Source organism: Bactrocera neohumeralis, chromosome 4, assembly GCF_024586455.1.
Source record: "Bactrocera neohumeralis isolate Rockhampton chromosome 4, APGP_CSIRO_Bneo_wtdbg2-racon-allhic-juicebox.fasta_v2, whole genome shotgun sequence".
Classification (NCBI taxonomy): domain Eukaryota; kingdom Metazoa; phylum Arthropoda; class Insecta; order Diptera; family Tephritidae; genus Bactrocera; species Bactrocera neohumeralis.
This window is the reverse complement of record NC_065921.1, coordinates 4,373,220-4,392,229: the sequence shown is the minus strand read 5'-3', so window position 1 is coordinate 4,392,229 and position 19,010 is coordinate 4,373,220.

The window sequence follows — 19,010 nt, the reverse complement described above, 5'->3', positions numbered from 1 at the left end:
TACCTAGTTAGTTTAATTACATACCGAAATCATGCTCGCAACTTAGTAACACTGAAGCAATAACAAAGCACGCTCTCTAAGGGGTTTAATAAGTAAACATATTTCTCTTTGAAATCGAAAATAGTAATTTTAATTCCACCAATTTCGTTTATTCCTGCTTATGACTCGGGAACCAATGAAAAGTTATCACAAACAATTTGAAGAATTTCAGCTCGATATCTCAAAAACTAAGAGAGTATATATGTACAGACGGACACTGATTATTTATAGATATACCACGGTGATCAAATTGAAAGATGAATTTTGTCCATTTCATCGCCTTCACAGTAATCCCCTCCCGCTGCAATACACTTATGCCAACGAATTTTCCAGTCATCATAGCACTTGGAAAAATCCTCTATCGTAATGGCCATCAGAGCCCTCTTCGATTCAGCTTTTATATGCTCAATTGAGTCAAAACGGTGTCCTCGGAGTTGTCATGTGAATTTGCTGAATAGCCAGAAGTTATTAGTTGAAAATGTGGCAAAATGATCACGAATAACCAATGCTGTATGTGATGCTGCATTATCGCACTTCTTTGTTCAATAATTTCAGACTTAGTAAAAATCGAAGAGTTCACTTTCAGAGTCTCACAAAACGACACGTATCTCAAATAGTAATGAATACCTTCACGTGAAATTTAGCATAGATGTCAATAACAGTACTACCAACTTACAGTGAAAGAAATTTACCAATTCAAAAAACACGCGAAGTATAAATTAAAAAAAATTAAATTCGGGGAATTTGAAAACCAGTTACATCTGTTCAAAAATAAATGAAAATAAGGAAGAAATTCGCTATATTTTGAAATTTTTGTATAAAAAAGGGGAGAATGCCACGCAAGCCACCAATGAAATTGGTGAAGTTTGCGGAGACGCACACACGTAGCAGGTAGCACAACAATGGTTCGCTCGCTTTCGTTCTGGAAATTTCGATGTCGCTTCGCACTGGTCGACCTATAGTTGAAAAAGTCGATCAAATTATGGAAAAGATTGACCGAGATCATTACATAAGCTGCGATGATATCGCTAAGAAACTTGGCATTCATCATCAAATGGTTTTGAACCATTTAAAAAAGGCTGGCTACAAAAAGAAGCTCGATGATGTCGAACATCTGCGATTTTTTGCTGAAACGAAATGAAATCGAACCATTTCTGAAGCGAATGGTAACAGGAGGCAAAAAGTATATCAAATAAAACAATAATGTGCGAAAAAGATCATGGTCAAGGCGTGGTGAAGCTCAACAAATGATCGCAAAGCCAGGATTGTTTGGTGGGATTGGAAAGGACATCCACTATGAGCTGCTCCAGCCTGGCCGAACGGTTGATTCTACATTTTACTGTCAACAACTGATGAGATTGAAGCATGCAATCGAAAAAACGACCAGAACTGATCAACAGAAAAGGCTTCGTCTTCTATCAGGACAACGCTAAACCACACACACATTTTTGATGGCTCGGCAAAAACTGAAAGAGCTTGGCTGGGAATATCCCTGATTTTGCACCATCGGACTACCACTTGCTTTGGTCAATGCAGAACTTCCTTAATGGAGTAAAGTTGGCTTCAAGAGAAGCCTGTGAAAATTACTTGCTATATTTGCATATGCTTCTATCTGCTCGACAAATAGCTTGGATTTGAAATCAAACTTAGTCGGTTTCAAAAATGCGCCGCCAATTCGAATTACATAAAAAAATAGCTTTGGCACTTAGTCCCAATCCACAAGATAATTGAGTTTCTCAACAAACACTTGTTTCAACAACACTCGTAATTTGTAATAGCAAATATAAATTCCATTGTAACGGTACATACATATGTGCATTGCGTATACAAATAAGTCGGTTAATTTTTAATAAAAGTGTGTTAAATCGCACATCTGTAGAGACATTGATCCCAAGGCACTTGAAGTGGCACTTGAAGCATTCATCGTGGCTGACAATTAACGCGCCTTATTCCGAGCGGCAAACTTAAAAAAACAATAATGCCAAATCAAACTATGAGCGATAATTAAAAGCATTTTTTTCTAAATTAAGAAATTCCAACCTTAAGTGGACCGTGCGAGCGTGTACAACTTCCACAACCCGGTATCGGCCGGCGTCGAATAAATCCACTGAACGCACTCTACCACCATTCAGATCATCGAAGCATCGTTTGAGTGTTGATTTGTTCCTCAAATGTTTGTTGTTTGGTAATTTTTGCGTGCGAACGTACATACATATTGACGCAAAGCGATTTTTGGCGCAACTAATTGTCACATAATCGCATTAATTAAAAGCGAAAAAGATCTTTGCTGCCACTTTTCTGCAAAATATTAAACGCACTCGACTTAATTGTGGCTGCTCGCCGGTAACTCGCCTTGCCACGGCATTCTATCGACATACACACAATCATCCATTCAATCGAAAACACGCACAGACATACATGAGCACATCGCCGATCAGTTGGTTAACCATAAATTCGCTGGTGGCTGTGTTTTTGCCAGCGATTGATATCGTTATTTGTTGCTAATTAGTACTAATCACACAGACAGACAAACGGCCAGATCGACAGACGGTTGGTTCTCCACGCCGTTTGGTGATTGGCGAGTGCAGCTTGTTGAATGCTTTGCAACAAGCGAATGCGCACAATCCTGCCTATTTGCTCTCACGCACCCGCTCACGCATGCCGGCACGCACACACCTCTGCCCATTTATGGACGCCGCCGAAGAGTCGTGTTCATCCGCGACGCGCAGCCTAACCATAATAAATTTTCCAGCAGCTGTGCCGATGCACAGCCGCGCACCTTTGTGTGTAGTTATGTGCATGTGGCAATAGTCCGCGTGCAGCGCGTTTGGCAGTGAAGCGCAGCGCTGAAATGTTGCAATGAATGACTTCATAAGTGGCATTTCTCGACGGTTCTGCACGCCGCCCCAACTTTTAACGCTTCCCCTGGCCTTTGGCCTCAAGCGTTCATATTTTTTTCCAGTATTTAATATATATTGAACGCACCTAACGCGTCTGCACCCATACATACGCATACATCGCCAGCGAATTTATCGGGCCACTGCCGATCTGACAAAACTTCACTTCACATTCTTATTTACGGGGAGTTTTTTAACTGCTGCGAGTTTAGTTCGCACTCTGTCATGGCTCTATGCAACAATTTGTTTGCGTCCAAGTTTGGAAGTGCGAAAATCTACTACATTTAAAAACTTAACGAATCAAAAATGGCAAGCGCGTTTTTATCACATGACTTCTATCCAATCATTTATTACGTTTATCTTTTGATTTGTGTGGAATTTCGCATTTTTTTGCGCTGCGGCTGCGTTCTTTAATTACGCGTCGGTGTTTCTTTCTATGGCGCTTTGTGGGTTAAATTTGACGCATTATTTGTAACACCAACAGCCGAAGTGGGAGCTCGAAAACGAGTCAACGCAAAAAAACTAGTTTAGCAAAGCGTGATAACTCACGGTAATGAGACGCGATAAACATTTTTTTGGAATGCGGTTCAGAGTCTCAGAAAGGCATAATGCAATGGACATTTAATCAATTAGATTACAAGGATTAGGACCAGAAGGATTTATGTGCAGTTAAGTCTACTGGAGTTTTTTGAATAAAAATGTAATATACAAGTACTTCAAACTTATTTTTAAGAGAGGCGTGATTTTCAAGCAGTGGACACAGTACAAGGTTTGTCCGGAAAGAAATAGGACTGGTTTTCTTCCGCCGCAACTGTACTTCGGAGCTTGCAAGCACCGACTGGATTCGATTGAGGGCGTTCCTGGAGAGTAAGGACAAACATTTTCACACGACGGTACGTCACGGTAAATAAGCGACCCACAATTTTTGAATAACGTAATCACAGGTGACGAGTCATGGACTTTTGAGTATGATCCCGAGACAAAAAGGCAATCTTCCGAGTGACACAGGCCGGGGTCTCCTCGCCCAAAAAAGGGAAGAATGAGCAAATCCAAAGTGAAAACGATGCTCATTGTCTTTTTTGACATCAAAGGCATCGTCCACATGAATTTGTTTCTGCTGGACAAACCGTCAACGTCAAGTTTTACGTGGAAGTCCTCAAGAGACTCAAACTAAGGGTGAATCGTGTCCGACAAGACATCGCAGCCGATTGGAAGTTGCACCACGACAACGCCCCGGCTTACACCTCCGTTCTTGTGATCAATATCAAACTTGTAGCATTTGGTTCACCCTGTACAATCAATGACAATTTATGCGCATTTATATGCTCCGGCAAACCACTCCCTCAGCTCCAATGAATGCACTTATAGTCAACCAGCATCTGAATATATGCGTGCAGCGGCTTATCGCGTTGCATTTTAAAACCGAAAAGTACTCTATGAAGCACAGTTAGTCACTAAAGTAGAGCAAATGAACAACTCGAACGCGGAAAATGCTCGCTAATTGGCGCATACAAACGCAATGTTGCACACAGCCTCAAGCACAGGCGCAGGAGGTGTAAATATGTGGATGTATATGTTCGAATGTGACATCATTTATCACATGAGCCAACACTGTTTAACTACCGTTATCGATTATCGGCTCAGTGTGTGCATATTAGGCGAAATATTATTGCTGATTAGTGCGCCAAACATAAATTTTACGGCGATTGCACCCTACGGTGTCTGTGTCTGTGTCTGGCAGTTACCGCTAAAAGTATTGCGCAATCTAAAAGAGGCTGAGCGTGGTGCGCTGCGTCAACCAATCTCCCACTTGTACGTCGGTTGATTGATGTTTTTCTTGCGTCACGTTGTTTTTATTGTTTCTATTTTATTTAGTGTACGCATTCAATTTCCACACGCCCACACGGAACCGTAGCGCCACAGAAAAAGTAGACAACGCTGCACGGCACAGCCATAACGGCCGTTATTGAGGCAGCATGCAACATGCAGCATTTGGCGGTACTGCAGCGCAGTGTGTGTGCCACAAAAGCGCCCGCTGTGGCACTTTGAAGCCATTGCCGTGGGCATGCTCACACACACCCCCGCCGCCGCCACCACCAATTCCACTAGTTCTATTGAGGCGAGCGTCAGCGCGCCACCCGTCGTTAGCGCACTCTCGTAGCCACACGCAGTCCCTAGCGCGCTTGGCGTAGAGCTGCTGCGTCTAGCAGACAACTGACCGCCTGGCAGGCGTGCAATAATTGCCAATTACGTGTTGCAATGCCCAAAACCGTTGCCAAATGCATATGGTGCATATTTCCAGATGCACTCGTTCAGAGAGTTCTACTCCATGTAACATTCTGCTGTTACTGCTGCACAGCCCAGTGGCTATATTTGTGCACATACTCGCATTTAATATTTTCGCTGCGTTTTTGGACTTTAACGCATGCGCGCTGGTTGCAGCAAGTGCCCATGTAGTGCCGCATATAAATTTCTGATGCGGCAACTGTCTAGAATACAGCATACAGTGCGAGTATGTGGCGTAATGATGGCGAGTGTGGTGCACGGTTGCACTTCGCAACACTTGCCTGCCAAAAGCCTCTACTAGATGTCTTCGTTGGCGCTTTGATGAAGTCATTATAAATTATTTGTTGAATAAATAACCAAGAGCAAATGAAACCACGCTCATGAACCAGTTTCTTGCAAGTTTTTCTAAACGCTGTGTAATTAAAAGTATTTTTATTGATTTAGGAATTTGTACTAAATATTTCGGCACTTAGAAATCTAATTGAATCATATTTAACGGTCGAAACCACTGTTTCCATTCCAATTAAATCAGAAGCTCGCAACCACGTCAATAATAAATCCGCCCACTACATTATTGCACAAACATATTTGCCCACAGCGCTCGCAGACTATGCTGTCCACATTCGCAACTCCCAGCAACGATCTTATATGGTAAATAGCACCGCAGCGATATGCGTAGAAATAGTTAGAAGAAAGAATGTGTCGGTGCGATACGCACTCACACACACACTATCATAACATATGTACATATGTATCATGTGCGCGTTTACTGTTCGATATCTGCCGAATTGACTGATCGTGACACTTGGTAGCACTCGCCGCTGTTTGCCCTGCTAATGCTTTTTGGCAGTTTGGCTCATATTTTACTCAAACTGACACATTTCGTTCGCTCACTCATTCGTTAGTCCGCTCGTTCCTTCGTTCGTACACTCGTTTGTTTGCTCCACCGCCATTCTAACATTTTGACTTTTGTTATTCGACCGCAAAATTTATGATCGTCATTTATGGTATGAAATGAACGACCCGTGGTGAGATACAAATATATAATAATAAAGAAATCCAACTAGACAATTAAGATAGAGCTTAACGGATTTAGAGTCATTAAACAATGAAAGGAATATTTAAAAAATGAAATAGATTGAAATGATTAATGTTCAACGATTATTATTTTCGAACCAATGCGTGCAATAAATGATTGTATGAATTTCAATGTTGATTGGAGCATAAAGCTTTTATGCTTCTGCTGAGAGGTCAATAAATAAGTATATTAAAGAATCATGTATGCACCAGCAAGGCTGTACGAATATTCCTGGAAACTTGATTATATCTGCATGGCGGTTATAGTACTTGGTGATGGGTAAAAGGCAGTGCGTGGATTTTAATTCTAGTTTCTGAACGACATAAAGATTTTTTATTCTCTGAACAGGGTATATTAAGACTGCCACAAAGTTTGGTGCTTTAATGGAATGACAAGCTGAGTCGATGATCCGATGGAGTTGCAGGCAAAATACAGTCCAGAGTTAGGCAAAAAGCCTATTAAGTTGCCGGACCACTGCAGTATATTTCAAAGGTCTTTGCTTTTGCCAAAGCCGCAGAACTGGCCTCTAATGCACCTGTTGACAATTCCAGAGTTAACACTCTACGTACACCTCCAAAAGCAATCAAGGCAGTAACCTCGTATCGCATATCGGCCAGAAATGTGTTGGGAGGCTTGGCAACAATGAAAAGTGTTGCCAAAAGCAAACAACTTCACTTCCACTGGATGCCAGGACACAAAGCTATCGAGGGCAATTAAATAGTGGATGAGACTACCAAGAATGGTGTACGGCTAATATTCGAAAACGTGATCAACATTGGTAAACCCATGCCATTGTCTATACGATGACCTCGACAGAAGCATAGTGAAGAAAATCAAAACCCGATGGAACGAGCTACCAGGGTGCAAATCTGCAAAAGTCATATGCAAAACGGTAGATCGGAAGTACACAAAATTCCTATTGGCACTCGATAGAAGAGACTGTAGGAACATGATCAGAGTACTAACTGGTCACTGTCCAGTGAAGAAACATGACCGCATAATGGAGCTAATAGATCGAAAAGACTGCAGAAAAAGTGTAGAACAAGGCATTAGGGCAACAATGGAGCATCTCTTGTGCACTTGTCCCGCATTGGTAAGGCTATGCTGTAAGCATCTGTGGCCCCGCGGTATTATACACTGGAGGAGGTATCGTTAATGAGGCCACAGAGTCTGTTAAAATTCACAAAGGATGACATCCTAAAGGATAGTAACTGAACTTTATCTGGTATCGCATTAGGACCAAAACTCCATCGTGTGTTATTGACCTACTAGATTTACCAAACCTAACTAAATATGAAGTAATTGTATGCTTAAAAATTTGTCTCCATCTCACGGAACTTTTCCCACTTTCCGTTAGTTAGTTCTATCTGCTTCAGCCTCTGAATTCTTAAAAAAAATTTTTTTTTTTTTTAATTTTTCTTTTCAAAACTAAATTTGAACTACCGAACTTATTTACCGAAGCACCGTTATTTGAAAGAATTTTATCAGTCCATTGTGGGGGAGTCAAGTACTCAGCCCACTTAATTGTGAAGGTATCCATAAGCACATACAGTAAATAGAGGTATAAAAACTGTTCGCATTATAGCTAGATTAATAGTATTTATACGATTCGATTGACTTTAATGTCATATTATTTAAATGTATGTATGCATATAACAATAAATTCACTTATGTATAATTGAAATTAATATTTGTATAGACAGTCATAAACTGCAGAAAATATAATGGCAAAAATGCCGCGCATGAACACTGAGATGCATATACAACAAGCATGTATTTGCTAATATGTTTAAGTATTAATAAATATAATTACATACATACACCTATACGCAGCTCTGCGGTGGATTTGGCTATTAGCGAGTGAATGGAACTATATATTCCATTTGGAAAAGTGCATTTGTGCGTATTTACACTTGCGTGATAACATATGTATGTGTATGTTTACATATGTTTGCGTATATGCGCGAATATTTGAAATCGCAATAACATATGACACATCTCAGTTATTGGAAAAGTAGATAAGGTTAACAAGTAAACCTGGTCAAAAGTAAATGCTGCTGATTTTTAGACTGCCTTATATAAAAAACGCTCAGAAATATGAAGTACTTATTATAAATTTTCTGCTTGATCTCTACATCGCCTGTATAATTAAATTAATAGTTTTATTTAGTATCACAACAAAACATTTCTGTTTCGAAAACACGGCTGAGAAAAAGTCTTCATTCAATTAGAAAGTAAAGTAAGAAGAATATTAGATAGAAATATCAACATATTCGGTTTACGGAAATACGAAAAAGTAGCCGGTCACCGTATCGGTCAGTTTGTATGACAGATGTATGCTATAGTGGTGCGATCTGAACTATATGGAAATTGTAGTTTCTTCTTAGTCGATAATCTATTCCGAATTGTGTGAAGATATATTCAGTTCTATCAGTTCATGGCGGCCAAATGCTACAGTGAACTGCTATTGAAGGTTCCGACAGGCAATTAGATTTTTGCAGTGTAAAATTTGAGATCGACATCTCGAAAACTGAGGGACCGCGTGAATTCAGACAGACACGTAGATGATCATGGCTAAAACGACTCAGCTTGTCACGCTGATCAATTATGTATACAAATACTTTATTAGGTTTGTGAGTCTCTACCGTTTGTGAAGTTTACGTAGACGTTGCTGTAACAGTTCCTGTAGCACAATAGAGGTTCACTCGCTTCAGTTCTGGAAATTTCGAAATTTCGACTTACGCTGATGAAGGATTTACACTGATTAAATAATGTCTCTAGCGGAAAAAATCAAAAAGAGGTCGACCAAAATGATACTTGTTCCGCACCGGTTCTTTATTTATTAGTATAAATATAAAAAAAAAAATAAGTTGAAGTTTGATTAGAAATGCGAAACTACTTTTTCGACTACCTTACATCCGTGCATTGATATATGCGTATTTCGCTGGCGTCTTGTAGTAGTAACATTGATCCTATCCGCCCTAGTATATTACCTCGTCAAAACGTCGAGGAACAGATATATCTGATTTCATCAAGATAGCCGAACGGACAGGCAGATATCCAGGTCTAGTAATGAAATCATCTTTTTTCGGGAACAGTTTGAATATATGAAAGTTGAGTAATCGCTTTCCGCTATAATTAAGGCTACGCTATATACATTTATAGAGTGCAAGCTCCGTTAGAGTGATTTTTCCGGCAGGGTACATACATATGTAAGTACGAGTATGCTACTAACTTATAATGTATAGTATATAGTCAGAGTGTCAGGTGTGCGTGTTGACAAAGTGAATGTTGTGGATTAGGTTTTTGATTTGTTTATTTGAGTAAAATGCGTTTAGCCTTGCGCGTCGCACTCATTCGCTGCAACAGGCTGTGGAACCGGTGCGGAAAACTAGGCACTAGGCACCGCCACCACTCGGCGGCCATTTAAATACGCCAATCAGCCAACCAGCGTTTGAACACAATTGAACGTAACATAATTGCATTTTCATGCGTGGAGCTCACGCGCTCTGCGATAAAATGCTGTTTTGAATGTTGTTGGCTGCAAAGCTTTCATGCGTTCTTGGCCAGTCGTAAATACAGCATTAAATTCAAATTAACGTAATCCATTTTTTGCTTGCACTCCACGGCGTATACGTTGCCCCTGGCGGCAACTAATGCCAAGTGTATATGTGTGTGTGTGTGCATGTGCTTCGCCTATGCGCATAGGCCACTGCAATTGTTCTAAGTGTTGCATTTTTCTACTTTTTTGTTGTTGTTCTTTGCGTACGAAAATCAGCATGCAAATATTTGTCGGATTAAATTGTGAAGGCTTGACTTTTTAATTACTTTCCATTATACAAACACGTGTTCATTTGCATGAATGAAGTTGTACGCAGGCGTTAAACTAAATGGTCGGCTTTAGTGTTGCGTTGGATCCGCCTTTTCTATGTCCAGTGTTTATGCGTAAGCTTGCAAGGTCACGAGATCGGCAATAACTGCTGCCATTTCAGAATATGCATAAACAAGTATTAGACTCAAATATCGGTATACATTCATGTTTTGAAAATAACTTCAATATTTACCGTCTTTTGGAAAAAAGTTAGTTGCATATTTAAAATAAAAAAAATCAGTAAATTTTCAAACTCAGCCACCTTCACCGATTAACCATTCAATGGCATAATATGGATCATGAAAGCCATATTACAATTGAAGTGATATTGCTGTTTTCGGTACAATATAAACATATTATATAAACTCATTAATGAAAGAAATGATTGCATATGCATTTAAATTTAAACCCTGAAAACGCAACGGGTAATCCTTTCGAGTGGCACGAATTAGCAGTTGAGGGCAAAGACCAAATTATGACATATCATATTTGCATAAGGTCAACGTAATATGTTATTAGACCATATAATATATACGAAAACGTGCTCAATTAAGATATGTGAAGCTGTTATGAAATCACCTTCTTCCGATTTCTGTATGAACACGCAATTATTATAGCAAATCATAACTCAGCACAAGCACTGTTGAAATTGCAGATATGTTTTTTGCTTTTATGTATGTATGCATATCAAGTCTAGCGAATTCTGCTATATCTGATGGTACTTAAAAATGATTTGTGAACAAATTAATTACACTAGTCAACATATTATTTTATTTCAAGAGTTTTTAGGTTGATCTTTGTTGTAAAGTATAGCAGAAAATAGTATAAAATTATAATATCAGGATTTTGATCGGCCAGTTTTATGACAACCAAATGCTATAGTGATCCGATCTGAACAATATGTACGTAGATTGAAACGCTAGGTTAGTTTAAGTTAAGCGCTAGATCCTAAAACTTCTACATGGAAGATCATAAGACCCTAACAAATCGACAAAGGGGTCTGAGCCTATCGCAAATTTGTTGGGACGGCTAATGCCAGTTTGCGGCTACGACATATACATACATAGCTCTATCGCATAAATGCCAGTTTCCAGCAAAAACGATTATATCAGCATTGTTTTTGGTAAGGACACAAACTTTTATAATTATAATTATTATACGTTTATTATTTCCTGAGTTCTAATCTAGACCAAAAGAACTTCACAGTCGCACAGGAGCTAGTCGTCGACAATAGCACTTAATGTCATTTTTAACACAGCACTCGTGGACGTTACCGGCAATATATTGCTCCGCAGTGCACTCTAAGACTCAGGGAAGCTGAGTACATGAAGAGGTCCGAAACAGGTTATGCCGAAAATCTTTCCTCCTTCGACTGCATTCCTGAAAACTTAGATTACTGCGTCGCAAAGGCCATTAGTGGGGACTTTTTCTCTGTTCACGTACGGAGGGAAACATGTTGTCGCTGGATAAGAGGCGCAGAGCAGAGTAAGAAGCTCTCCGTCAATCATATCTTTAGGCTATCAAACCACTAAAGGGGTTTTTTGTGATTGATAGGAAGGTGGCGGTAGACGTACTGCTACGAAATGCAGCCTCTATCTGGGAGATGAGCGTTCCCTCCGATAGCAGTGCGGAAAGGAGTGTCTATTCTCACTAGAAATAGCATCGAGCTACTTCATCCTCAAATTGGATCATTGTTGTAGACAATAAACTGTGACAAATGTTGAGAAGATATCTTATCAAATAAAAATAATAAATATTAACTTGATTATGATCAATCAGGAAAGATCATGTATAAAATTCAAGATCTCTAATACTGAAGACCTAATTCCTGTAAATACAAACGGGCAGACGGACATGGCTAAATCGGCTCAGCTTGTCACGCTAAGCATTTACTTTTCTTCCTTATGTTACAAACTGCGTGGCAAACTTAATCTACCCTGTTCAGGGTATAATGAATTAAAGTCCTTTTACACACTCAATACCTATTAATATCTTGAAGATTCGTACTAAAATTTTTTTTGTTTCCAAAATTGGGTAGTCTAGTTTAATAACTTATTGGCTTGGTTATATCTAACATAGTTCATTACATAGTGTTATCTGCGCAGACATAGCCATAAATATGATACATACAAGCATGGATATCTACATACATATGTATATCTAAATATGTAAATATATATGCACTTATGCGATAATTAACAACTCTAAAACACATATTCCCTCGATTGTTTTTAAAATATTTACTTGTTGTTGTTTTTTTTTCTCTTTATATAGACACATACCGAAATCCAACCTGTAGTTTAACGAAGCTCTTTGAGTTAACGTCCGCATGTGGCACTTGAAATTTAAATTCGAACACTTCAAACAAGTGGCGGAATTCGGTACCCGCAAAATCAAAAATTCAAAAGAACTGAGGGGCGAATAAACAACTCAAGCGAATGAGTTGCGATGGAATAAACGACGCTAAGATGCGGTGAAACGCGATCAGATTAGTCAAATTCCAACTGTATTGCGGCGTCAATAATGGAAACAATATCTGCATACACACATATGTACGTACATACATACATACAGCATGCGCGTAATAATCATGACCAATTCCGTATAACAACTATGACTGCACGGATTTCTTTTAACAATATCTACTTAAAGTACAAATGAAATGTTTTGTTGCTGTTATTATTGTTGTTATTTTTGTTTAATAGTACAAAAAATAAATTTGCGTCTTTTTCGTCAAATCAATAAAAAAAAGTTCAACGACATTTCATTTCGCTCGGTTAGAGGCGACGGCATCGACCCGAACGTGCCAAACACCGTCCGTCCGATGCTGTCTGCTACACGCACGGCTGTACAGGTGTGTTGGAATGTGTGCGCTTCAAGCCGCTACGTTGCATTGGGTGAGCGTAGACGCTAAGAGCAGGGCTAAGGCATGCTGACCTTCATTCGACAACTCAACACAGGCATTTCTGGTTTCCTCTTTTGTACTTTGTTTGTTTATCTTTTTTGCTTTTTATTAATTAAGCCTTTCTACATTGTATTCTGAATATTGTGATTTCATTTTTTCTGATTTTTATTTTTACATATCGCTTTGCTGGAGTAGCTAGGTGCAGAGCTACGAAATTGGTGGCGATTTAGCTCATGGTGCTGCGTGTATGGAGATCCAGCACATAAATAAACAATTTTGTAGGTGTTTTTTTCAGCATAAAAACTAAAAGCGAAAGTGTAAATGTGCCGCCTATCGTTAGCACTGCCCACCAGACCATACCGGAAATCCACACGCAAACACATTAGCGTATGGCAAAACGAACACACAAATGTATTTAAGAAGGTATTGGTGTGCACACATGGTGAATATGCATATATAGGGTGTGGGGATTTTGTTGGTCGCGTATCCCGACTTTTTAATTTCTTCAAAAGTTATTGAACTGTACTGTTTTCGATTGTACTTGAAAACTTTAGATCTTACTTGATTGTTATTTAGTATAATTTTTTAACCATTATGTTCTCTTATGTAATTAGTTTGGTAGAAAACACTTTTTAGTTATGTGAAGTGAATACACATATTAACGGGTTTCTCATGGAATAACGGCTATGGAATCATCGAAAATGCTCCAAAAGTGTTTTTAGGAGTCTAGTTCCACAAGTATTTGTGTGGCACAAAGCATTCAGAGAAGGTCATGAAGTCATCGAAAACTTGCCTAATGCGAGTCGTTCAACAATCTCTGTTAATGATGATAACAGCGAAATAGTTAAAGAAATAGTGCTTAAAATTCGTTGTGTTTGGACCAGAGAGATAGCAGAGAATCTCAACATCGTAAATGGATTGGTTTAAGACATTTTGCTTAATGTTTTGAGAATGAAAAGTATCAGTTCAAATCTCGCATTGAGACCTGAATCTTTTGCAAAAACTACTTCGAGTAAAGGTTAAATTAGATTAGGTTAATCTGGGAGGCCAATAAGCCACGCATAGACCAGTCAGGTCCTTTGCGAGACCAGATGGAGTTCACTTGCTAAGTCCAAGAGGAGTAATCATCGTTTAGGATGCCTGCGCTTGATGCGATTTTTAACAAACTCTGCGGAAGTAACGACATCCTCCAGTGTATCATACTGTGGGGACCCCAGATGCTTACAGCGTAGTCTTGCCAGTGAAGGACAAGTACACAAGAAATGCTCCTTTGTTTCCCTGGTGCCCTGCTCTAGTAATTTTCAGCAACCTACTCGATCTAACAGCTCCATCTCGCGTGTCACCACCAGACAGTGATCAGTTAGTATTCCCATCATGCTTCTACAGTCTCTTCTATATAAAGATGTATAAAGTAAAGATAGCAAAGAGATATTTGACAACTTAGCTGATCTTACATCCATCAAACCCATCATTACTGGGAACAAGACGGGGGTTTATTAATACGACATCGAAACTGTCCAACAATCTAAGGAATGACGCTCCAAAATTTAACCGAAACCGAAAATTCATTGAAGACACTGAAGGCCATCCCAACTGAGGCTTATAAGAAGTGTATGGAAATTCGGATTAAACATTTGCATGCTTGTATTGTTCAGGACCCTTTTTAGAAATCGATACCCGAAATTTTATTTTGTCGAATTCAGTTCATATATATCGATAAATTTTTCTTAAAATAAATTGAAAAATACGAATGCATGAATGAACCCAAATAATTATTTTCAGTACCGATGTATTAGAATTTAGGTAATTCCATTGATCTTTTCCTCAGTGTGTTCGTCTACACAAAAAAACTAATTCGTCCCAACTAAACAACATTTAAATGGAAAAACTAAATTTCCCACCGTGTGCATAAATTTTCAGCTACCTTGGTGATCAGGATCTCATTTCGAATTTGAACGCACTGCCAAATTTTCCATTAGTTGACTCCGCTTAAATTATTACGCCTTTTGCCTGCTTGTATGTAATTTATAATTGTTTTGGTACACGATTTATGTCGATGGTAGATGTTGCTGCCCATAGACCATGCACTAATTTATACATTTGCTTTTTCTGCTGCTAAAAATGTTTACCATACTCTATTCAGAATATGTTTTGTTCTTCTATAAGAAAAAATGTTCAGCTAATTTAATTATGTGTTTGTTTATACCAGCAGACGGTACATACTAAAATGTACATGAAAACTTTTATGGGACCTTTTTATGAGTTCGTTTATATATTTTTTCCTTTTTAGCCATAACAAAGAAGTTCAATGGGTACGAGTGGATTGCACCATGCTTTTAAAATTTCTGAATTGAAGACATAATATTCTATAAATAAGAGGACGATTTAATAAGATTTTTGACTCATAATTGGTATAAACACCAAAATTTATCGCTATCCGGTAATTTCTCTGAAATGAGTGGGTTGCTATGCGAGATAATTTACGGGTGATCCAAACAGTGGTACTTTTTTAATTAGTCTTTTTTGACAGATCACGCATGAGTAGTGTCAAGATGTAATGTTATTTTTGTTCAGTATTGTTCGGTTTATCATTATGGAAAGACTTACGCCTGAATAACGTTTACAAATCTTACAATTTAATTATGCAACGTTCTGTAAAGAATGTGTTTCGCGAGCTTCGTTCATCTTATGATCAATATATTTGGCCTAATAAGCATTCTATTCGCAACACCATCACCTATCTTGAGACCCAGCATTCATTATTGGATAATATTCGACCAAATAGACCTCGTCCAGCACGTAGTGAAGAAAATATAGCAGCCGTAGCTGAGAATGCATACTCGCAGCAACTCGGACTGACGTATGGAACGACTTGGCAAACACTGAAGCCGCTCGACCTTCCCAAGCGACATCGCTTCGCTCTGTGGGCTCTTGAAAAGTTCCAAGAAGAATCAACAAGCAAAATTGCAGCATTTGAGACGCAGAGTAACCTGAAGAGATTCAAGAACTGTCATTTCATTCAGAAAAAACAACGGTTTTGTGTGATTTGTGGGCCGATGTATTCATTGATTAATTTCATGTTTTGAGCCGGTCGATAGGCCTCCAAGATTGTGTGATATCACATCGATAGACTTTTTCATGTTGGGATATGTAAAGTCTAAAGCCTATGGGGACAATTCCGCTTCGATTCAGGGTTTGGAGCAAAACATTTCTTAGTCATTCGACAATTACCAGTCGAAATGCTCGAATGAGTCATTGAAACTTGGATTCAACGGATGGACCATCAGGGACATAACCGCGGCCAACATTTGAAAGAGATAATTTTCAAAAAATAAATGCCAAAACATCTTCTTTCAAATGTTTTCCGTTACTTCAGCCAGAGAACTCCCGGTAGGAATTGTGCCTGATATCCCCTCTCTCCCCCACTGCTCTGTCGACGCGTTGTACAGAATATACTATTTTTTTCCAATAACTAGTCATATTTGTGTACCTGTCAATATATTTATAAGATAGAAATACGAAGCAATAACGCCAACTGCCAATATAACAGAGTGAACGAACGTCTCGAGATATAAACAAATTTGAAATTACACAACGTCAAAGACAACAAATTGCTAAATGTTAATTTTAGCGCAGCCAACAACAACACAAACGCCTTATCAACAAGTAAACGAAAATAAAAAAAAAACAAATGAAACACGTCTAAGAATGAATTTTTTCAGCTGAAATTCAAAAAAAGGTAACCACAAACATTTGTGGGGAAAATGCAACTCGTAACCGATACAAATATTTTCATAACCACCAAATTATTGGACAACAGATGTTTAATTAGCTGCACAAGACTATTTATAAAATTGTTATTACTTACGCAAGAAAAATCGAACAATGAGAATTATTGCAAGCAACTTCTGCGTTTACGGCTCACAATATGACTATGTATGTGTGTGTATTGGCTTTAACAATTTCAAAAACAAGCATTTGCACGTAGTGCCATACATTACTCGGAAGTCAGTCGACAAATACATGCACATACATGTGTATACATTCTTTCATACATACAAACGTACATATGTACATATATTTGTATATGCAAACAAAAAACAATTAATAATACTCATAATGAATGTGTGTAGGTTAAACTTTCGATTTATGAATCAATCTTGATATATTACTTTGTTTTAAAATTTATGTGCGAGCGTTCATACTTATGTATGTATATGCATGCATATGTACTTGGATGTACATACATATGTACGTTCGCACGAGCACAAGACTTTGAAGGCATAAAACGCTACTGGCTGCAATTTTAATCACCTTTCCCAGAAACAAAAATAATATTATGGACCCCATTTTGTATGGAAAAAATCCTGAAATCAAATAATTTTTAATATATATTAATAATTTATAAAACTAGAGTTTTTTAAGCAATTTGTTTCTATATTATTTTATTTTGTTGTCGAAAGTTAAAACTATTATTTTGACAACAAAATGAAAAATATATTGAAAACAATAATTTTTTCAAAATTATTGTAAATAGTTTTTCATAAATAATTTATAAACAAATAATTATTTGTTTATTCATAAATATCATCTGATCAAAATTGGATCGGACTTGTCCATTTAAGTAAAGTGCGCTCGCACATGAATTCAATAAAAACAAAAACATTTTTCTAGAAATTTAAAACAAAAATGTTTTTTTTTATTTTCTCATTAAATTCTACAACACTTGTCCTCAATTTTCGAGTTGATCCGAGTAATAGTTTCGGAGATACAGCTTTGAGAACTTGTGCGCATGAGGCTGGCTAGGCTGTGTTTTTGAAGTCGGTTGGCAAGATTTGTCTAAAACTAGTCAATCGATCTTTATGAAATTTTACACCGGTCTTTGAGATACAATTTTTAAAGACTTGGACCAAGTTTTTTTTTCGATTACAATTATTTAGTAAAAAAAATTTAGCGATTTTTTCACTGAAATTTTCATTTTTTTGTAAACATGTGTGCCAAAAATCCAATTTTCAGTTTTTTTCGTGCGTCCAAGTTCTAAGTTAAGGTTTTAACTAAAACATGCATTTTTCACTTAAGATGATCCCGTAAGGAGTTATCCTGAAAACGCGTGCGCATCTTTTTTCAATAAAAAATTCTAATAAAAAATTTTATTTTACATATGAGAAAAAAAATTTTGATACAAGGCTTTTTTTTACCAGAGCAAACCCATGTAACCCCTTAATCAAACGCAACATTACTGGTGAAGACTAGAGACAGTTTAACAAGCTAGCGAATAGCGCTTCAAAAATAAGAAGAAACTGAGAAACCAAAACATATTGAAGGCACTGCCAGCCGAGGCTTATAAAAAATGTACGGAAAATTAGAATATGCTGGAATATGTGTTGGTATTGTATAAGCTCTAGCGCATATAAAAGTAGAAATATCGAAAAATGCAGTTTTTTTGTTAGTCCGGGTCATATTTGATCTTAAGTGTACTGCTTAAAAGTCGCTTCGTTGCAAAAAAAGAAACGAAATCCAGCCGTGAGAAAGCCCTTAGAGAATTATTCGAATCGCAATAAACGAGTTAATTTTTATTACACTGCATTTGTTTGCCCCGCTTTATTTTAAGTACTTACTGCTGTTTTTAAATTATTTATTATTTTTACTCTCCTCTATTGCGCCGCGCACACAAACCTCGAAACTCATGCTTGACCCTTCAATACATTTACAAATGCAACCGCTTTTGCAAGCGCTAAAATTTAATAAGAAACAAAACTCTTCAAAGCACCCATACACAATAAATTTTCAAGCAAAAAAAAAATTAAAAAAAATAAATAAGAGTATAAAAATCTAAATCAAGACGAAAACTTCGAAATGTTTATGTATAACGTTGAACAGTTAAGCGTTAAACGAAAAAAAACACAACTGCACAGCTCGTATTTTTTGCTGTGG